The following is a 19,581-nucleotide window of genomic DNA, read 5'->3' on the forward strand; positions in this document are numbered from 1 at the left end:
ATGCTCTGGTGTTTCCATGTGATAGACCACCCATGTGTTACCAGAAGCACTGTGTTTCCATGTGATAGACCATGCATGTGTCACCAGCAGCACTGTGTTCCATGTGATAGACCATGCATGTGTCTGGATGCATACTTCAGAATTTTCATAAAAACAGCTGGTATACAAGCTTCAGCTTTCAATATACAGTCCTAATCTATGGGTGAGAGTGTTAGCATTATCTCTGCCACACAACCGACACTGTAAAAATACAACCCAATGCTGAGACTTTAAATGTGGGGAAGCTGGCTTTAGAAATGGCGAGATTTGGAGCCTGAATTAAGAGAAGCACACTACTTGAGAATACAAACAATATGTATCTGTATATCTTGCATATATATATATATATATACACATCATATTTGCACACACTGTACATATACACAATGTACATGTGTATCTTGCACATACACATTACTTACATATATGTGTACATGAAGAGTTCTTCTCTTTCTGTGTCACAGGCAGGATCAGTGCCATCTCCCAGCACTGAAAACCACTTCATCTTTGTCCCTCTTCCATCTGTTTCCTCTCTTCTGAGTAAGCAGCTCCCTGCACCGGTTCTCCCTGACACCAATTAGAGTTGACGGGACAGGAAGCAGAACACCCACAGTCCTCCCACAAAGACCCCATTCTCCTTTCCCCTCAATCCCCTGCAGCATCCTCGTCCCCGATACAGAAAGCCTGCGGGAACCTGCAGAGTTGAAGCTACAGATGGCAAGCGAGGTGGATATGGAGACGACCTTTCTATTAAAAATAGCAGCTGCACAAAAGACCCGGCACTACACAGTGCCAGGCTTCTCAAGCACATTTTTAAAGGAATATATCAAAAACGGCCTTATTTCTTATTCCGTTCCATGAATACTTACTAAATGCTTTAGGGGTAGAACTGTTTGGTTCATAGATAAAACCCCAAGAAGAGAAAGTCATCGCACACACCATGTACTCAACCCAGCATGATTGGAGGGACAGCAATAAACACAGGAAAAAAGTTAACCATGCATTTGTTTTCTGAACCTAACACAAGGCTACCTCCGCATGTGTGCGCGTGCGTGAGTGTGTGCACGTGTCCACGTGAATGCACATATGTGTGCTTTGTAGGAAAGTCTATAAGAACAAGCGTATCAAAATGTCAGCAATCTAAAAATTAAGTTGTCAGCCTTTCTTCCATACTGCAAATTACAAAAGAATTAGGGGTTTGGAGCTAATAGAAGCTTCCAGTCCTACAGCGTGCAATTTAACCAATCATCACAAGGTCTAAAAGCACGGCACCGAAGACATTTCGCCAGCAATCTGCAGACCCAGCACCTAATATAGACTTCCCTACCTCCACTGCTCGCTCCTCTCCTCTCCGCTTCAGAATCGGGTCCTGGAATAGCGCTACCATTTAGCAAGAACCGCCCTGACTTCCTACAGCCTGAGCACATCAAGGTGAAAACATGGAAGTCATCTTTACAAAGACCTACACAAAAGATATCTGCGGCTCATCTGTGGCTCTTCCCTCTCCCTGCTGAGATGGCATTAAAGCCATAATCAAATAACAGCAAATGCACTTACAGGCTCCCAACCTGCATGCCCTCTTATCACTTATGGGACACTAATTTGGGTGAAATGTGTCTTCTCCACACTAGAATCCTACAAGGATTGAAATGTCAAACTATAAAATAACGTTGGCAAAGAAAGAAAAGTTATAATAAACATTAATTACCCCCAAATCATGACAAATATCTCCTATGGCTGAAATCTCTAGCTTTTCTATTTTCTCCCAGTTTGCCAACTGCAAGCGTATCATATAAAAATACACAACCATATTCTCTATTCAGAAAGTAAGAGACACTATACACTTCTAAAGACGACCCTAACAACCTAACCCCAAATTTAAGTAGAATGCTGTTAATATAAACAGGATGGACTATTGACTTATTAATTGATTAAAATACTGATTTGCTGGCCCTTTAATTTTAAAATTAAACTAAATTAAATTTCTCTAAGAAATCACAATATTTCTTATGTAACAGGAATCGTCAACAGTTTCGAGACACATTTTCCTACAACCAGATGGTACCTTGATGTGAGAGTCTCATTCATCATGCACCAGACAAAGTTGAAGGCAGCGAGAAGCTTGGGATGGTTCTGCCGGCCCCACCCTTGTTTCCTCTGAGCTATAGTGATGTCACAGCCTCTGGCAGAGCAATGACTTCACTGCCCCAGTCCCTGCTTCTGAGGACATACTCCTTTCTAGCCAGGACAATTGAAATGACAGCAGAGCCTTCCTAGGGCCCTGGGTATCGCAGTGAGCCTTCTGAGAGGAAGGGATGCTGCAACGGCACTGCTAAAGGGGATCTCTGAATGAAGTGGTGCTGAAGATGAATGAAGTCCGGCTGTCAGCGGGGAGTCTCCATCCCCTAGTAAAGCTGACACTCAGCGAGGAAAATCGATGGGGGACTTGGAAAAGACTCCGAGAACAGAATTAAAGATGAGCGGGGTGTTCTACATAAGAAACTTCTCATCTTTATAGTTGGATTCTCACCAAAAGAAAACATTTCCCTGGCTACTCCCGGAGTCCATTTTTCACTGGCACGGAAGGCATAGCTTCTCATTTATCAACTGTAGAACTTCCAAAGCACGAAGAAAGTCCTACCAGAAAACACCACCATGCTCATCCCTCCGTACTCCTCCCACACAGCAGAAAGAGACAGCAGCGACATCCTCTCCCAGGACACAGGTGGCCGCCGCTCTTCTACCTCAGTGCATTCTTACTGGGTCTTGCCTTTGGATTGTTTTTAACAGCATCATGTATGTATATAAAACCATGCCTGATCCAGTCAAAAAAAATATAAGCCCCCATCTTGTATATCTGCACAAATGAAAGTTGGCCTTGATCCAAACACCCAACAAAAAGTGACAGATTCACCTTCTAACCTACACCATGCTCACGCATAAGAAAATGCTTAAAAATTACATGTACGTATACCATCAGGACACTGACCTTTGACCTTCAGACCCACTATCCTTGGCCTACAGGGGCTTACAAGCTACAGTGGCTACTCTTCTGGTTTCTGATAAACCACTCAGAACACATGCTCTGTTTTGCAAGAACTTGCTGCATACAAGACTGCTTCATGCAGTAGCTTGTGCTTCTAATTACCTAGCTTTTCTAAACCATCCGAAAAAAAAATCATAATGTAAATAATTCAGTACTCAACATTCAGTTTATTGCGGCCAGTGTTTCGGAAATTAGCAAATGAAAGACATGCTTCTTCGATTGAGAATTCCTTTTCTGTCCCAATAACTTTGTTACTGAAATTAAAGTTTTAAAAGTTGATGCTTCAATGAGCATGCGGTTAGAAGACAGCAGGAAGCCACCATTGCTGAGTCAAGATATGGAGCATCAGGTCATCTCCTTGTCCTCAAGTTTGATGCCCACTCTGCTTGCTGTAAGGGCGCTGCATTCATGGCTTCTAGATATAGGTGCGGTTCCATCAGTTTTGCTTCACGGGGGCTTTCAAAGGCAGTGTAAGATGCAAAAAGAAATTTCTTTCTAGCACCAGATTTAACTCCTTTACTTGGATAGTTATGCTACCAAGAGTAATCCCAGAACGTCGGACCGCCCCACAGACCCCCCCTCTAAGTGGGCCCCCCCGAAAACCACAGCCAAGGACATCTGCAAAAGCAATTCCACATAAGTAATGTAAAAAAGCTGAAACATCAACTTAACCACGTAATGGAAGCATTGCGTTATTAGGAGGGCTGCCTGGCCCTTTCAGGACAGCCCCGGCTCCATGCTTAATCAATACCACATGTTCCCTTTATCATTCCATTTGTTCTGCAGGACTCTTCTCAACTTTGAACCCTGGTCTGCACAGACAGGAGGGTAAATTTCCCCCATACCTTACCCCCAGCTAGAAAACTTCAGATCAGTAAGTCTAAAGAGAGAAAAGGGCAAGAATCCTCCCCACCGCAAGGACCACACTTACAATCTGCGAGGTAACCACACCCACCGCATTGCAGAAGCTGTGAACTTGGCGCCGGGTGCAGGGGGAAGGGGGAAGGGGGAAGAAGTACGGTGCGATTAGAGGGGAACCCGAGAAAGCAAACCCCCCCTCCCCCGCGCCCCGGTGCAGGAACCAGCCGAAGGCGCACAGCCTAGCAAGGACCCCACTCTAGCGGACCCCAGTTTCCCCACCCCCACCCCTCTCCACGGCCCGCAGCCCAGAGGGCGCCAGGTGAGCCGCCTCCGCCCGGGTGCTCGGGTCTGCAGGCCGGGGCGCGTTCCCGCCCGGCGCAGGGAGCCGTCCCCAGGGGCGCGCGGCCCGCAGGTGCCCAGGCCCGGAGCCACCTGGCTGGCCGGCTGCCGGCCTGGGGACGCTGCCTACTCGGGGAAGGAGGCAAGTTACGTAAAAGCGGCCGGCCCCGCTGCAGAGCCGAGATGCTCCGAGCCCCGCCGCGCCCGCAGCCGGCACGAACGCAGCGGCAGCCGCAGCCTCGGGGCACACGGCCCCTCCCGTGCACGGCCCCCGGCCTGGCGCCGCAGTGTCGCCCCGAGCCCTGCACGCTCAGAACATGGCGCCCCGACCCTGAAATCCTGCTCTGATGGCCGGAGAGGGGCGCGGGGCCCGGTCGCCCCTGGGGGACAGGGCTTGGAGAGAGGTCCCCAGGCCGGAGGCCGAGAGCGGAGGGTACAGCGCACTGGGCTCCCCGAGCCCCGCGCGCCTCGGAAACGAGCCCCCCATCGGAGCCCCTCGGCCACCAAGAGCAGAAAAGTTACCTGTGGGCTGCGGGGAGGCCGGGCGCGCCGCGGCGTGGGGACCCGGCTGGCACTGGCGTCCTGCTCAGCGGTGCGCAGGAGACTCCGCGCGGGAGGAAGCCGCAGCTCTGGGCTCCCCCGCCCCCCTTTGCAGGAGACACGGAGGCTCCGCGGAGCTGCGGCGGGGCCCACGCCCAGACACCGAGCGAGGAGGGCCAACCTCGTCCCGACTTCCCTCCCGCGCGCGGGGGAGGGGGGCCACCGCAGTTCTCCAGGACACCTAGGTTGAGCAGTCCTCCAGATCCTGCCTCTGGGAACAGCTGCCAATAGCAGTAGCCTTTGGATTTACACTTGGATTATTGCTGGGCCTCTGGGTCCCCTCCGCTCCCTCCGCAGATACTCGCGGCGAGAGCGGAGGGAGGGAGGGTTTGGGGTTTTGATTTTTTTTTTCTTTTCTTTTCTTTTTGACCTTCCGGTGAGTTCTCTATTGGCTTAGGGACTGCAGTATTTGTCTTTTTTTTTTTCCCCCACTTGAAATTGGAAGTGTCTTGCAGATTCGGTACTCAAGAAATTTAAGTTCAGAGACAAGACCCGAGTTAATTAGGATGATAATAGGTTTTGTGCCAGCAGCTCCCTCCTTCCTGGCAACTATAAAGCATAGGCTGAAATGGAGAGAGGCAGGGACGCACATCCCGACTTCCAGGTGAAAGAAATTACTCCGTTCTCTGGTCATCTCACACTCTGGGCTCAAGCCACGTGGGCGTATTTCTTTAGGACTTTTAAGGCCTTTCTCAAATCACCTAGTCACTAAGACTCATTAAGGGAGGAAAAGAGACTCACAAAGTATTGAATTTTTCTAATGGATGGAATGAACGAAATGCAAAATAAATGTCTGCATGCTCTCTCAGCAGGCCTGAGGAGGTGGGGGACTTGGCCTGGGTCTCTAGAATACTGGCAATAGGAAAGCAAGGTGATATCAACGGTCTTGGCTGGAGAGGAGGGAACCTGGTTACCTCATGTGAGAGAGAAGGTTAGAAGATGCTGCTCCGTCACCCCATCTGCTGTGGGGCTTAAAGGGCTGTGTTTTGTAGAAGATGTGCAGCTCTGGGAATTCAACATTTGAGTAGGATCTTCTGACCTAAGCCATGCTTGGCACCGCATAGACCGTAGAGTAGATGGGCGGATTCCAGGCTGCAGAGAGGAGGAGCCGCCAACCTATGGCCCTGATCCAAGAGCCAGAGGGAATGAGGAAGGAGTCCCTTACAAATAACACGCAAAAAGTTCAAGTACTGACTATGGACGCCACCTGTATTAGTGCTGGATATGTATACATGTCATCTGTGCACGTCCGTGGCTAGGGTTCACAGTTCCATGAACGAAAGCGCGGATCGTTTGTGTATGTATGTGCGCAGCGGAAGGCCCCTTTGAACAAATCGTATTATTTACAACAAACACAAGCCTAGCGTCATCATTTGAGACACAGATGACTCCGTGCTTTCGTTCATGTCGTTGCAGTGCCTTTGTGATTTTTCTTTTTTTAAAAACAAGAATACAAACTGTTCCCTCCATGACTCATGAATCCAAATCCTGATGGACAATAGGAGAAATGTGGTAGATAGAATACTACGTCTTCTACTTGAAAAGCTAGGAATATCCAGGTAGTCATCCCAATAATCCACGAGTCCCAGGATTGGTGTAAGAGCTAGGGAGGCAGCTCATTTGGTAGAGTACTTGTCTGACACCCAGGGAGCCCCAGGATGGATCCCCAGCAAGGCTTGAACAGGGTGTGGCGGTGATGCTGGTTGTCTCAGCACTAAAGCTGGGGTTGGAGCGGGAGGATCAGAAGCTCAAAGTCTTCCTTGGTTGCACAGCAAATTTTAGGCTGGTTTGGCCTATGTGAGACACTATCTCACCCCTCCTAACCCCCACACACAAAGAACTGGAGTAAAATCCAAGTCCCCGCCTAGTGCCATAGTGGACCTGGGAAGCAACTGTTTTAAGTTCCTTTGGGCACAACCAAGACCATCGGCTGTTTCTTTTGCTTATCTAACACAGACATGGAACAAAGAAATAAAGAAATCCAGCCAGCCCACAAGCGGGCATTGCTCCCTCAGTAATGTCCTTGTGTGTTAAGTGTTGCTTAACTGAACACTTTTCACCCTGCCTTGTTTCTACCTTGCAGGGGCCCCCGGTAGTCATCTCTGTCTCTCCACAGTGCCGCGCATGGGACATTCCAAGTCAGAACTTAGTTTCTGCGAAATGAGTGAATAGATGTTGAATAATGGGCTATGTTTCCTCTTTACATGGAGGATTCTGTCTCCTTATGTAGAAAACAACAGGCTCATTTTGAAATTCCTTATGCTTCCTTAATTCTAGGATTCTATAAAATCCAAAGACACCGGACTGAGGAGGTAGCTCGGTGCTTGCCTCGTAAGCACAAGGACCTGAGTTTGGTCACGCAGAACCCCATAAAAAGAGCCTGTTCTGGTACCAGACGCTTGTCATATCAGCACTTTGAAGGTGGAGAAAGGTGGGTCCCTTGGGATGCTAGACAGAGAGCCTAGAATAATGGTGAGTCCCAGGTCATGAAAGATCTTATCTCAAAAGTCAAGGTAGATGCCAGCACCTAAGGAAGAATACCTGAAGCTGACCTCTGGCCTCCACAAGCACATGTATATACACTCAAGTCCATGTGCACACACACACACACCATATCTCAATACCTCCTGGGTAAAAGTAATATATAAAATGTCCACCTAACTCTCCTTGGGAAATAAACTCTTCTGTATAGAAAGGAGGGGTACACAATAAGATCAAGTTAAGTGACGATAGCAATCACAACTGGATTTGCTTGCCTGCTTCAGTTTGGCTTCTCCATGCATCCCTTTCACTGCTACAAATAAAGCGACTTAGCCCCCAGAGAAGTCCTTACTTTGCTAATGCAAAACTCATGATGCTTTTCTAACAAGCTACAGAAAAGTGGTTTGTGTCTATTTCTGAGATATATAACATAACTACAAGGTAAAAGCCTTTTGCATTCCCCCCAAGTTTGGGGCCATCTTACACGAACATTCGAGTTTGTATAGATGGCATTACACGGAACATTATGCAAATGCGGAGAAGCATTCCAACTTTCTAGCTTGGGCCTCGGGATACCCGTTCTGCTCTCCTCCTACACATTCAAGATTACTCTATGGCACTAATGTTATTTCTACGCTTCCTATAATGGCTGCAGTGCACATCACATGTGTCTCTGAAGGCCAGCAGCCATGCAGAATTCTATCCATGGTGTGACGTTAGTGATGCAGCTTATCTCGGGCACAAGGTGAAGAGGCACAAACCCCACAAAGCTCCTCCGCAAGCAAGCAGCAACAGCAGCAGCAGGCTGATGTGTTGCCCCTCACAGTCCTGCCCCCTGGACAAGAGTGATGGCTTCCCTTGATGACCAAGGCAGGGCAAGCCGAATGTTCAGGATGCCTTGACGGCAGGATTTGTCAGCTTCATGAACAAGATACCAGAAGAAATAAGGTGTGAAATCTGACTAGTGGCCCTATCTGAAGATGTTCCAAACTTGAAGACTGAAGGAATCCTGAACTTGGACCAACCCCTGGACGTGCTGTTCCATTATGCATGCACACCATTTGTTCCCATTTGCTCAGTCTAAGCTGCAGGTTCAGGAACATGCTAACAGCCTGCACAGTCACCAGCTGAGGCCTGCTTTGTGCTCAGAGGAATGCCAAGCACCCGAATTGCATATCAAATTCTTGAAATGAGAGCACGCCTTTAGCCACAGCATGACCGAAGAATGTAAATAAGAAACACAGGGATGAATGCATAATTCAAAAGCAGCAAGCATCTCCTTCTGAAATAAGAATTCATTTGGAGAGTTCCTAGGTTCTCAGAAGAGGGTTAAGCTTATAGCTCATTAAGGCTTCCAGCTGCTGTCTCTCCATCCTGAGTGTGTATCCAGCATTCTAGGGGCTGAATAGAGGCACAGCACAGATGTACGAGACGATTTAAACACCACCACAAACAACGAATGCAAAACAAAGTGTACAGAGAATGTGAGCATCTGCAAAGGAGTGGGTTTTGACATGTTCGCCCGTCATTAAGGGGGAATTCCTGTTCAGCTGAATTCCTTCTCGGTCTCCTGTTGCTCCACACTCTGACAAAAGTCAGGCTACTACACATTGGGCTTCACTGTTTTAAAGCCTACCCTTTCAAAACTTGATTTCTAGTAAGCTTTAGAACCGGGTTTCAGTACTTTTAAATCAAACCATTTCTAACAATCCAACTGTAAGAGTTACTCTAACACTCAGTTCTTTGTAAAGTTGAAACACCCAATAATTTTATCCTTCTCATCAATAAAAGTAGGAATCCATTATGAATGTTTTCTATGTGAGAGTTTTGTATATAATATAAAAATGGAATTGTAAAATATAAATAATGGGAGTTGGGAATGTCAATTTCCAAATAAAATAAATATACACAAAAATGTTTTATTCTCGGGAATTCTCTATGCAGGGTTAAAATATTAAGAACGGAAGTGGCTAATATATAATATTACTACATTCAGCTCCCGAACAGATGACTTCCACTTAGCTATTCTGAGATGTTTACTGTTTTTATCACTTTCTACCCTCCCCCCAATGACACAATAAATACCAGCAATCCTCTCTGTCTCTCCTAAGGTTCTCAGTGATCCTAATCGCCAATTGCCAATTACGTTTCCTTCCAGTGGCTTTCTAGAATCAGCTGAGCAGCGAGGGGCATTCTGAAGCTGGCTTGCTGATTTGCCAGCTATCTCCAGGTTTACATTGCCCTCTTTAGGCAAGCCTGCAATGGTGACTCAAAGAAGACAGGGTAGCCTTTGTTTTTAAATCGATCCTTTCCCTTTCTCCCTGACCAGGTCTTGTCTAGTATGGGCCCACCCTGAAAGTGTGATTTCATCATAGTTCACGGTTTCTTAGAACCCTCTAAGAATCAATGAAAATGTGTAGAATGTCTGTGTCGCTTGAAATCAATCCATGCACTAGGTCGAAGGCATTTGAGGCTGCCATAGCTATCGCCTCAGCCCTGATCACGATGTGTACTAGGAATGTGTCTGCATTGTCAAGGCTGGCTTGTTTGTACATGGCACGGATTGGAAAGAATACTGGTTTCCCAAACTAGAGTGCGTGCAAACTGTCTTTTAAGCTGTCTCAGAAACAAACATATTTACCTCGTTTATGTCAGAATCACCTCAAGGGCTCATCAATAATGAATATTTTCTGGTGGAGGCCAGACTAAGAAAATCAGAAGACATGGAGTAACAATCTCCCAAGTGTGATTGATTATAACTCATTCAATCTCTATAGCCACTGATCTAGGTGACCAGTTGATGTCCATGGTCCATGGGTGACATGTTTCACAGAAACATAAGAGAGTACAAAGTGGAAGAAGAGTTTTGCACGCACGAGCGCACATGTGTGCGTGCATATACACACACACTGACTGGAACAGATTCATTAAGACCCAGAGGGGAGCTAGTCCCACAGCATACACCACACCAGTCAGTTCACGTTTTGCAGAAGACATATTGCTTGGATCTTGTCCTTGGACGCATCAGCCTGCAACAGCAGTTCATTAGCCGTAAGTACAGTGATAAATAACAGGGAAAGATTGCTCTGTTCCCAGCTCCAGCAATGATTGCATTACAAAGCCATTTATCGAAGATCGCAGGGATGCTACATCCCTGACCTTAATTGCCAAGCACACAAGGAAGGCATCTTTACAATATTGCCAAGGGGTGCCACACTGACATAAGAAATAGAGGGCTCATGTCTGGCAGTTTGGGCGAAGTCTGACATCTGATTGATTTAAGCCCCAAAGATAGATTTGCCCAAATTAATGCATTTTGGGTTAATAAAGCCAAAGAGGCATTTCTCACACTAACTAGTGACCAAATTAGGTAAACTGGTCAGATGTCACAACTTTCTCTCTACAGAAGTAAGTGTAGCACGCAGAATTTTCACGAGACATTGTCAATGTCTTTACATCAACATGCTGTTAAGTTTTTTGTATGAATCTTGTACTTTTACAACAATTTAAAGCACTATTTTGGTTTTATGGAAGGACCCATAAGTGTTAGGAAATGAGGTCCAATTTTACATCTTTATGTATGAAGACAACATGGCAGGCATCTGGCATCAATAATGCTTCCCTTGTTCAGGTCTTATCAAGAATTGGGATTCGGCTCAGTAAATGAGGATCACCATTGTGGTGTAACCAGGCTGTCTTGAGAGCATGCCATCCTGTGGCTATGCCATTCAAGGGGACCCCAGACAAGACTTGTTAATGCTCCAAAAGACTCTGTCTACAGGGTATTTGGGTAAGATTGTACATACAGTGCTATCCAATTCAAATATGAAATTGTTCTTCATAAGTCTGTTATGCAGGTATGGGGGTTTGCCTTTGAAGGGTCTATTGAGGCCCTGGCCATTTCTTTCTTTCTTTCTTCCTTTCTTTCTTCCTTTCTTTCTTTCTTTTTAAATATTTTTTTATTTATTATGTACACAATATTCTGTCTGCATGCATGCCTGAAGGCCAGAAGAGGGCACCAGACCTCATTACAGATGGTTGTGAGCCACCATGTGGTTGCTGGGAATTGAACTCAGGACCTTTGGAAGAGCAGGCAATGCTCTTAACCACTAAGCTATCTTTCAACCCCCCCCCCCGCTATTTCTTTTCTCTTGTTGCCTTCTGACCACTATGATTGAGCAGCTTGCTCTCTACCCCTCCCTCTCCACAACACACACACACACACACACACACACACACACAGAGAGAGAGAGAGAGAGACAGAGAGACAGAGAGACAGAGAGAGACAGAGAGAGACAGAGACAGAGAGAGAGACAGAGAGAGAGAGAGACAGAGAGAGAGAGACAGAGAGAGACAGAGAGAGACAGAGAGAGACAGAGAGGAACAGCAAAGCTAGCTGACCCCAAAGCAGAAATCAGGGGCCCAAACAGACTTATCATCCTTTGTTGACTTTAGGTGTTCTGTAACAGTGACGAGAGGCTCACTAACACACAGGTATTTAGCACATTTGTTGACTGACGGAATAAATGAATAGATGAAGGAAGAGGGCACAGGTTTATAAAATATGGGCTCTATGCTGATAGGAATGGAAAATACACAATTGAGGAGGTGTGGTGCCCAGGATTGAGAGGAGACACGAGAAGATTCGAAAGTAAGAAATTAAATACATTGGCAACAGTCACTGTGTCCAGAGCTATAAGGGATATATAGGAAGCATCCATTTAGCTGTGAGAGATACATATGATACACACTGGAACCTTCCTGTAGATAGAACTATGGTGAAATTGAATTTCCACATTAGACATAGTACGAGATTAATAATAATAAAATTCAAGTATAAAAATATACTGTAATAAAAGTGGGAATGTGGTCTGTTCACCTCTCTCTCTCTCTCAAGATAACTTATCGCCCACTATTCATCCTTTAGATATTAACCAGGGGGAAACTTAAACCTTAAAAGTGAAGCTGAGGATTAAAGGGGACTACTCTGTATTGCTTCCATCCAGTCACCCCAATAAGTACGCCATCCTTATTCCAAAGCCAACTCGGCTGAATGCCAGCAGGGTCCTTGGCTGTGCCCTGAGAGATGAGCAGGTCTGACCTAATGAATGTGTGGCCACCCTGAGCAGATGCCACCGAGCCATTCTGTAATGTCAGACACATTTGACAAGCACTTATCTCCTCAGGACGAGAGACAGTATGACAGGAGCTGAGAGGACCCTCTTTGCTCGTGTGCACAAACCGTGGAGGTGGCCACGGCAGTAAAAAATATCAGACCATCTGAGGCAGAATGTCCAGGCTAAAATTAGTTTTCGTATCAATGGTTTCCCTGGTGATACCTCTAAAGATTTAGCCGTGATCAAGCAGTTCACACTTTTAGAAGAAGACGCTGAAGTAAAGGAAATCGCTACCCACCCTTTGTCCTCACAGATTGCTCATCCCATGGGACTCCCACAAGACAGCTCACTTCTTCCCATTGTTCCTGGCATGCCCCCAAAAGATCCACAGTAGATCCTGTCACTTCAGGCTCGAAGGCTCTGCTCTCTTCCCGTGTGCTTCTGCGAGTTCTTCCAAACACTGCCAGGTCATTCCTGCATCTGTGTCCTGATCCCCACCCAGTCTTTTCTTCTAAAAGGATACTCAAGTTTAAGGACTTCTCACTGTTTTAACACCTTCTAGGGGAGCATACACGTGGAGTGACCTTCTACTATTTACAACCTCCATGCTTCAAACACAGTGGAAGATGGTAGCGTGGTCCCTTAATCCCCACTGATAGATGACTAACTCTGTAAGGCCTTGCTCATACTAGTGTTTTCTAGTATGATCAACATAATACATTGACGATAAAAGAGAAAGTCCTCAAGCTGGGCGCTTGAAAGGCTGAGAGCTACCAAGTAAAGTTACTGATCCTAGGCCTTGCGTGTTTGAAACTTGGGGTTGTGCTGGCTAGCTTGTCACCTTGACATGCAGTAGAGTTGTTTGGAAAGAGGAACTCTCAGCTAAGAAAAAAAAAAGCCTCCATTAGGTCTGGCTGTAGGCAAGCCTGCAGGACACTTTTTTGAATTAGTGATTGATGTGGGAGGGCTCAGCCCATTGTGGGTGGAGCCACTTCTGGGCTGGTGGTCCTGGGTTCAATAAGAAAGCAGGCTGAGCAATACAATAAGCAGCACCCCTCCATGGCATCTGCGCCAGCTCCTGCCTTTGGGTTCCTGCACTGCTTGATTTCTTGCCCTGATTCCTTTCAGTAGCAGACTGTTACCTGGAATTATAAGATTAAACAAACCTTTACCTCCTCGAGTTAATCTTGGTCGTGGTGTTTTAGCACAGTGATAGTAACTCCAACTAAGACAAGTGTCTTCCTGTAACTTTATTCTCCTCAACCCTGTTAGCATGCCCAGTACCAAGTCCTTCATATTTTACACAGAGTACCCCGGGTCTATCCATACCCTGGCCTAACCTGCACCATTCTACCCTCTGGTATCCCACGCAGTTTCCCCTCATATGCGTGAGTTCTCTGGTTATAAGGGTGATGCTGTCACCCAGGCCTAGGGCCTCCACATCCATCCTTCCTGGGGTAAGGACAGCATCTTCCAATGCTCAGTGCTTCCATCCTTCACCATAGTTAGCAGAACTACCTCTCCATCTCACTTTTTCAATGTCATGAAGGTCATATCTCCTCCGTGGAGTAGTGTCGGTCCCTCTGCTTTTCTAAGGCTAGTATTGCATGTGTGCATTTGGGGACTATTTGGTGGATCACTGTGTCCATTCATAACCCCAAGATCCCCTTAGGAATTTGGACCACTTCTGTTCATGTCCCCAGCCTGCACACTTCCTGTTGTGTGAGATGCTCAGTGGATGCTGTTGATAAACACCGATGGGTCTCCATCACTGCAACCAGCGCAGTACCTACAGTGAGAGTTTGGACTGCAGAGTTGCTGGCCAGGGGCTCTCAACATCTGCTGGATACACAGGGGAAAGAAATCCCGCAGACGGAAGTCAATGGGGCCCTGTAAATTTTGCTCACAAAAGTAAGGCCTACGTCAGATGCTTAAAGACTCAAATATTTGCCCTTACAATTTGCAAGGGTGGACAGGGCTCCTGCTCTAGGGACAGGACAGGACAGGATAAACTGCCGATAGTGCACTGTCTTCAGACACCCAAACCTTACCACTCTTTCTAGCTGTGTAGCTGGATCGGGGCAGTGTTGAAATACTGCTTCTAAGGGGCGGAATAACAACTATTCACCTCGGCCTCTGAAGTCTGTCCGGTCCACACTCCACATTCGCTCCCTGAGTACCAGTGATTCACTATGAGTGGAAAGCCGAGGGCTGAAAACCAAGAGGCTTTGGTATGGTAGTCCTTGGTGGACTGAAGAAGCGTGGCCCAGAGAAGGTTCTCTGTCTGGCTATGGACCTTGGGACATTCTGAGCAGGAAGCTCAGGCACAGGATTCCACGGGCATTATCTTGCTCTTCTCCTTGCCCCTGTGCTGACCTTAGCTGGCCTGCATGTCCTGGGGTTCCTTTATCTGCATTCTTGCTACCCACCTTGTTGGTCTAGACCTGCTTCAAGACCCTAGAGAGGATTAAATAACAATTTGCATGGCTGGCATAAGGCGGTAAATGCCACACAATGCTGTGCCCTGCAGCTCACATCAATCAGCCCCGGCCACTTCCCTCCATGGCACAACAGTAGGTCTTCCTTTTGTGCTTTACCTCCATGGACACGGATTGCAGGACATGGAGCAGGAAGCTCCTCCGCAGCCTGTCTTTGAGAATGTGAAGGAGGTGGGCTCTCAGCCTCCCTGAGGAATGGCCAACTGAGAACTAGGCTCTGCCAGGGAAAAATGCTGAGAAGATACAGCCAGGGCTCGGGGCAGCTTGTCTGCTGAGACTGCTGACTTGGTTGTTTTTATTTTGCTCCAGCAAAAGAGGCAAAATGCAGGGCAATGCATCTGCTCAGGGGCACAGGGACTGACAGGGAGCCAGCTTGCGAAAACAGACGGCCAAGAGTGCCTTCCTGACCCTTTCCTCTAGTCTCACGGCCATTTTCTCCAGCCTTGCGGCCAGGGGTTTGCTTCACTCTTTCCAAAGTACTGGGTGCACCACAATAAAAACTGCCAAAAAGAATGCTTAAAGTATGATGGAGGAAGGTCATCGGTTAAGTAATAAAGAAACTGCTTGGCCTCATAGGTTAAAACACAGTTGGGAGGAGTAAAACAGAACAGAATGCTGGGAAGAAGAGAAAGTGAGCTCAGAGGCCATGCTCCCCTCTCCCGGGCAGATGCCATGAAGCAAGCTTCCAGGTCAGACATGCCGAATCTTTCCCAGTAAGACTGATGGTACACAGATTATTAGAGATGGGTTGATCGGGATATGAGAATTAGCCTGTAAGGGCTAAAGTTAATGGGCCAAGCAGTGTTTAAAAGAATACAGTGTCCATGTAATTATTTTGGGGCATAAGCTAGCCAGGCGACCAGGAGCTGGGGCGGCAGGAACACAGCCCGCAGCTCCCACAACAAAAGTATTTATTCATTTGCAAATTTTTCTCAAGACTACGCACTGCAAATATAGCAAATATACAAATATACAATCCATATTGAAGATGGATTCATATATATATATATATATATATATATATATATATATATGAATTTTTTTTTGAAGGAACCAACATGGTTTGGTACCACAATGAAGAAACAGAATGTCAGGCATGTTCAAAACTCTTTGGCATCCATCAAAAGAAAAACCTGAAGCAACAACATCTAACAAGGCAAACTAGCAAACATAAAAACAAAACAAACACACCAGGCCTTTAACTAGAAGCAAACAACTAAATTCTTAGAATAGTTTAATGAGCTGCTTCTAAAGGAAATTCAAAAGTTAGTTTCAGAAAAGATTTGAGCAAAAGGACCATATCCCCCTCAAAATAAGCACTGTTCTTCATTAAGCTCTTAGTAGGTGACAGGTTAAAGCACATAGTAGGTTTCAGGTGCTCTCTGAGCTCTTCCCCTCCTTTCTATCATGTAAAAAAAAAACCAGATAATCCCCAGTCTTCACTCTTACCTCACAAAGAAGTCAACTAAATAGCCTGCTGTGGCAACTAAGTAAATGCGTTGCTTCCCACTGTGAGGGACTGGACCCTCTGAAAGCCTGAGAGCAAAGACACCTCCCCTCCCTGAGGTTGCTTCTGCTAGCTGTTTGGTCAGAGTAATAGGGAAAGTGACTAATGTCACCAGGCCTGGGCTTTCCACCCCCTACATTCACCAACCATGATGAAACACACTCAAAAAAACAGAAGCCGCCGTCCTGAAAGTGTCTAGACTTTCCCTTGCCAACATTCCCACACTACACAACACAGCAACTGTTTACACAGGAATTACATAAATCGACATTATAAGTAGTCTGGAGATGGCTAAAAATATATGGGGGGGGGGATGTGTGTTGGTTGTGTGAAAATTCTGTGCCGTTCTACAGATGAAGCTTTCGTCCATGTCATTGTGACAGCCGTGGAGTGGCCTCAGAACTGTCCTCCACGGATACCAAGGAAAACAAGTGTACTTAAATATTGTCTTTCCTTTCCAGGGAGACAGCATCCCTTTGAATAAAGACAGCTTGCTTTGTTTTGTTTCTCAAAAACCTTTTATCATTCACGAACTGGGCTTCACGAGTCAGTGCAAAACCCCACTGTGGAAGATCTGCAGGGTTCTGTGAGTCTGTGAGAAGAGAGCTTTGGAAATGGGCAGAAATTCTTAACGTTTGAAGGAACAGGAATGAGGCCCTTCCAAACAGAAGGCAGAACAACAGTTTGTGGGAGGAGCGGTGAGAAGGCCTTGGTATCCAGGCATCGCCGTGATTTGTGGAGAGATCGAGCCTATCATGTTTATAAACGTGGTAAGTGTATTTGATTTTTCAGTTCCGTAGTAGTTACCCAACACTTGGCTTCACATGTGGTGGCATTTCTTTTGTATTTTAATAACTAAAGCTTGCCTGAAGTTCAGAGAGTGAAACAGCTGCACTGATCAGCTTTACAAACCAGGCAGTGGTGACACACACACCTTTAATGCCAGTAGCCACACTAGTTTGTCACAAAAACTAGGGGGCAGTGGTGCACGCCTTTAGTCTTTAATCCCAGTCCTGGAGAGGAATATAAGACGGGAGGAGACAGCTCTCAGACACAGTCTCATTCTGAGATTCCTGGAGGTAGGATCACCATTCCAGACTGAGGTAGAGATAAGAGCCAGTGACTGCCTGTTTTGCTTGTCTGACCTTCAAGTTGGATCCCAATTTCTATCTCTGGGTTTTTATTAATCATGCTACAATCTGGACATTAAATTCGGACATTAATAGCAACATTAATCATTAATAATAGTGAGATTAAGCCTCACTGGGTAGTGAGTCCTAAGTTTATACTTGGCTGAAGGAGTTGCTGGCTGTGAAGATCACTGAAGCCTTAAAACCTTTGTACAATCTTCATTGTACAGTGAGGATGACCAAACGTTCTCTTTATGAGATTGCCTGGGACTCAAGTTCCTGGAGTTTATCCAGCTGCGCCTAACAGACAGGGGTAAATTCACTGTGGTGTGGGAATGAGAATGGCTCCCATAGGCCCATATATTTGAATGCTGGGTCCCTAGCACATGAAACTGTTCGGTAAGGACTTGGAGGTGTGGCCTTGTTGGAGGAGGCGTGTCACTGGGGTCCCACTTTCTGCCTCCAACCAAAAGATTAGGATGTATGCACTCAGTTACTGCTCCAGCACCATGCCTGCCTGTCTGCTGCATGTTTCTTGCCATAATAATCATGGACTCACCCTCTGAAACTATAAGCAAACCCCCAATTAATTGCTTCCTTGTATAAATTGCCTTGGTTATAGCATCTATTCACAGAAATAGAAAAGCAATGAAGGCACAACTATAAGTTAGCTATTACTATTAAAATCTATCTAGATACATTAACTTTTGTCTGCAGCCATTATCTGTAGGAGGTCACAACAGGGCATTTGCATTTCACAAGGGAACTAGCCTTTGACATTGGTAGGGTAATTTAGTTTAATTGGATTACATTAAGTATGAGGGTTCTTTATTTGTTTGTTTAAGATTAAGAGTGTTGTCTTTACCTATACCACTGTGTCTGATATTAATGAAAAGAGGCTAGGTCCATTTCTGCAAACCCTGGGAAAGCAATCATCTGGAGTGTGTTCTTCAGAACCTGAACACACACCTTCACTGTCCCGTGGAAGACTTTGTCATCTTTAGAATGCACGACCACAGTTTTATAACATACTACAAAATTTTCAGGCCAGGAAAATAGAGGAAATATTTTCTTGTATCATTAACCTTGATCTTATTGGAAGTCCCACCTACAAATAGGTAGAGAAAGAAATTTTCCTCTTCAAGAACATTCATGTTAATGCAAAGAAAGACGCATGGACTCTCAAGTGTCTTGTGTAAGAGCTATTTGAGAGACCTTGTGTTGGGGTTCTAAACACACAGTTACCTCAACAACCACTAGACAGAACAGTGAGGGCAGAACTCCCAACTACAGAAAGAAGGGGATTTGGTATGATTGACATCACATGTCTGTCCGCATTTTAAGTATGTCATGGATTTAAAAGACTTTTATCCCATTATCTGGGATGCCAATCACTAAAACAGCCTTTTAAGGGAAAATGTCTTCTGAGTTACAGACGACCACACCGTGAACAAACTTGTGGACGTGAAAGTTTGTAAAGCCACAACCATTTGGTGTGAGGAAACCTCCTTTTGGTTGACATCAATCACACAGAATTTTCTTTCTGCTTCCCGAAAGACACCTACGAAGATTTGACAAACATTTTTGAAGGTTTAATTGCTGTCTCAGATTCTTTGTACAGGATCCAAATGAAATATTTTTTCAGGTTTTGTCATGTTTCATTTGTTCTCACTTTTTTTTTTCTTTTTTGAGATTGGGCAATGCTGTGTAGCTCTTGCTAACCTGGTACCCAGTTATGTGGCTTCAAATTCACAGCACTTCTCCTGCCTAAGCATCCTTCAGCTGCTAACATTACAGACATACATACCTAACCAAAGAACATACTCTCTATATCTTACAAAAGCAATAATAAGACCACAAAAAGGTCATCTATCTATCATCTATCTATCTATCTATCTATCTATTATCTATCTATCTATCTATCTATCTATCTATCTATCTATCTATCATCTATCTATCTATC

At 45.7% G+C, this 19,581-nt stretch overlaps 1 protein-coding gene across 16 annotated transcripts in view; it reads right to left on the reverse strand.

Moving 5' to 3' along the window:
• Positions 1 to 19,581, reverse strand: part of Epb41l3 (erythrocyte membrane protein band 4.1 like 3) — a 172,878-nt gene that overhangs the window by 144,115 nt on the left and 9,182 nt on the right. The window contains exon 1 of one of the 16 annotated variants that reach the window (XM_026789496.1): positions 4,808 to 5,151. The exons of the other annotated variants lie outside the window; for them this stretch is intronic. The gene's annotated coding sequence lies outside the window, so the exon portion shown is untranslated. Of the gene's footprint in view, positions 1 to 4,807; positions 5,152 to 19,581 lie in introns of those variants that run through there. 16 annotated transcript variants of the gene reach the window in all.

The sequence above is a fragment of the Microtus ochrogaster genome, unplaced genomic scaffold, assembly GCF_000317375.1.
Source record: "Microtus ochrogaster isolate Prairie Vole_2 unplaced genomic scaffold, MicOch1.0 UNK20, whole genome shotgun sequence".
In the NCBI taxonomy this organism is placed as follows: Eukaryota; Metazoa; Chordata; class Mammalia; order Rodentia; family Cricetidae; genus Microtus; species Microtus ochrogaster.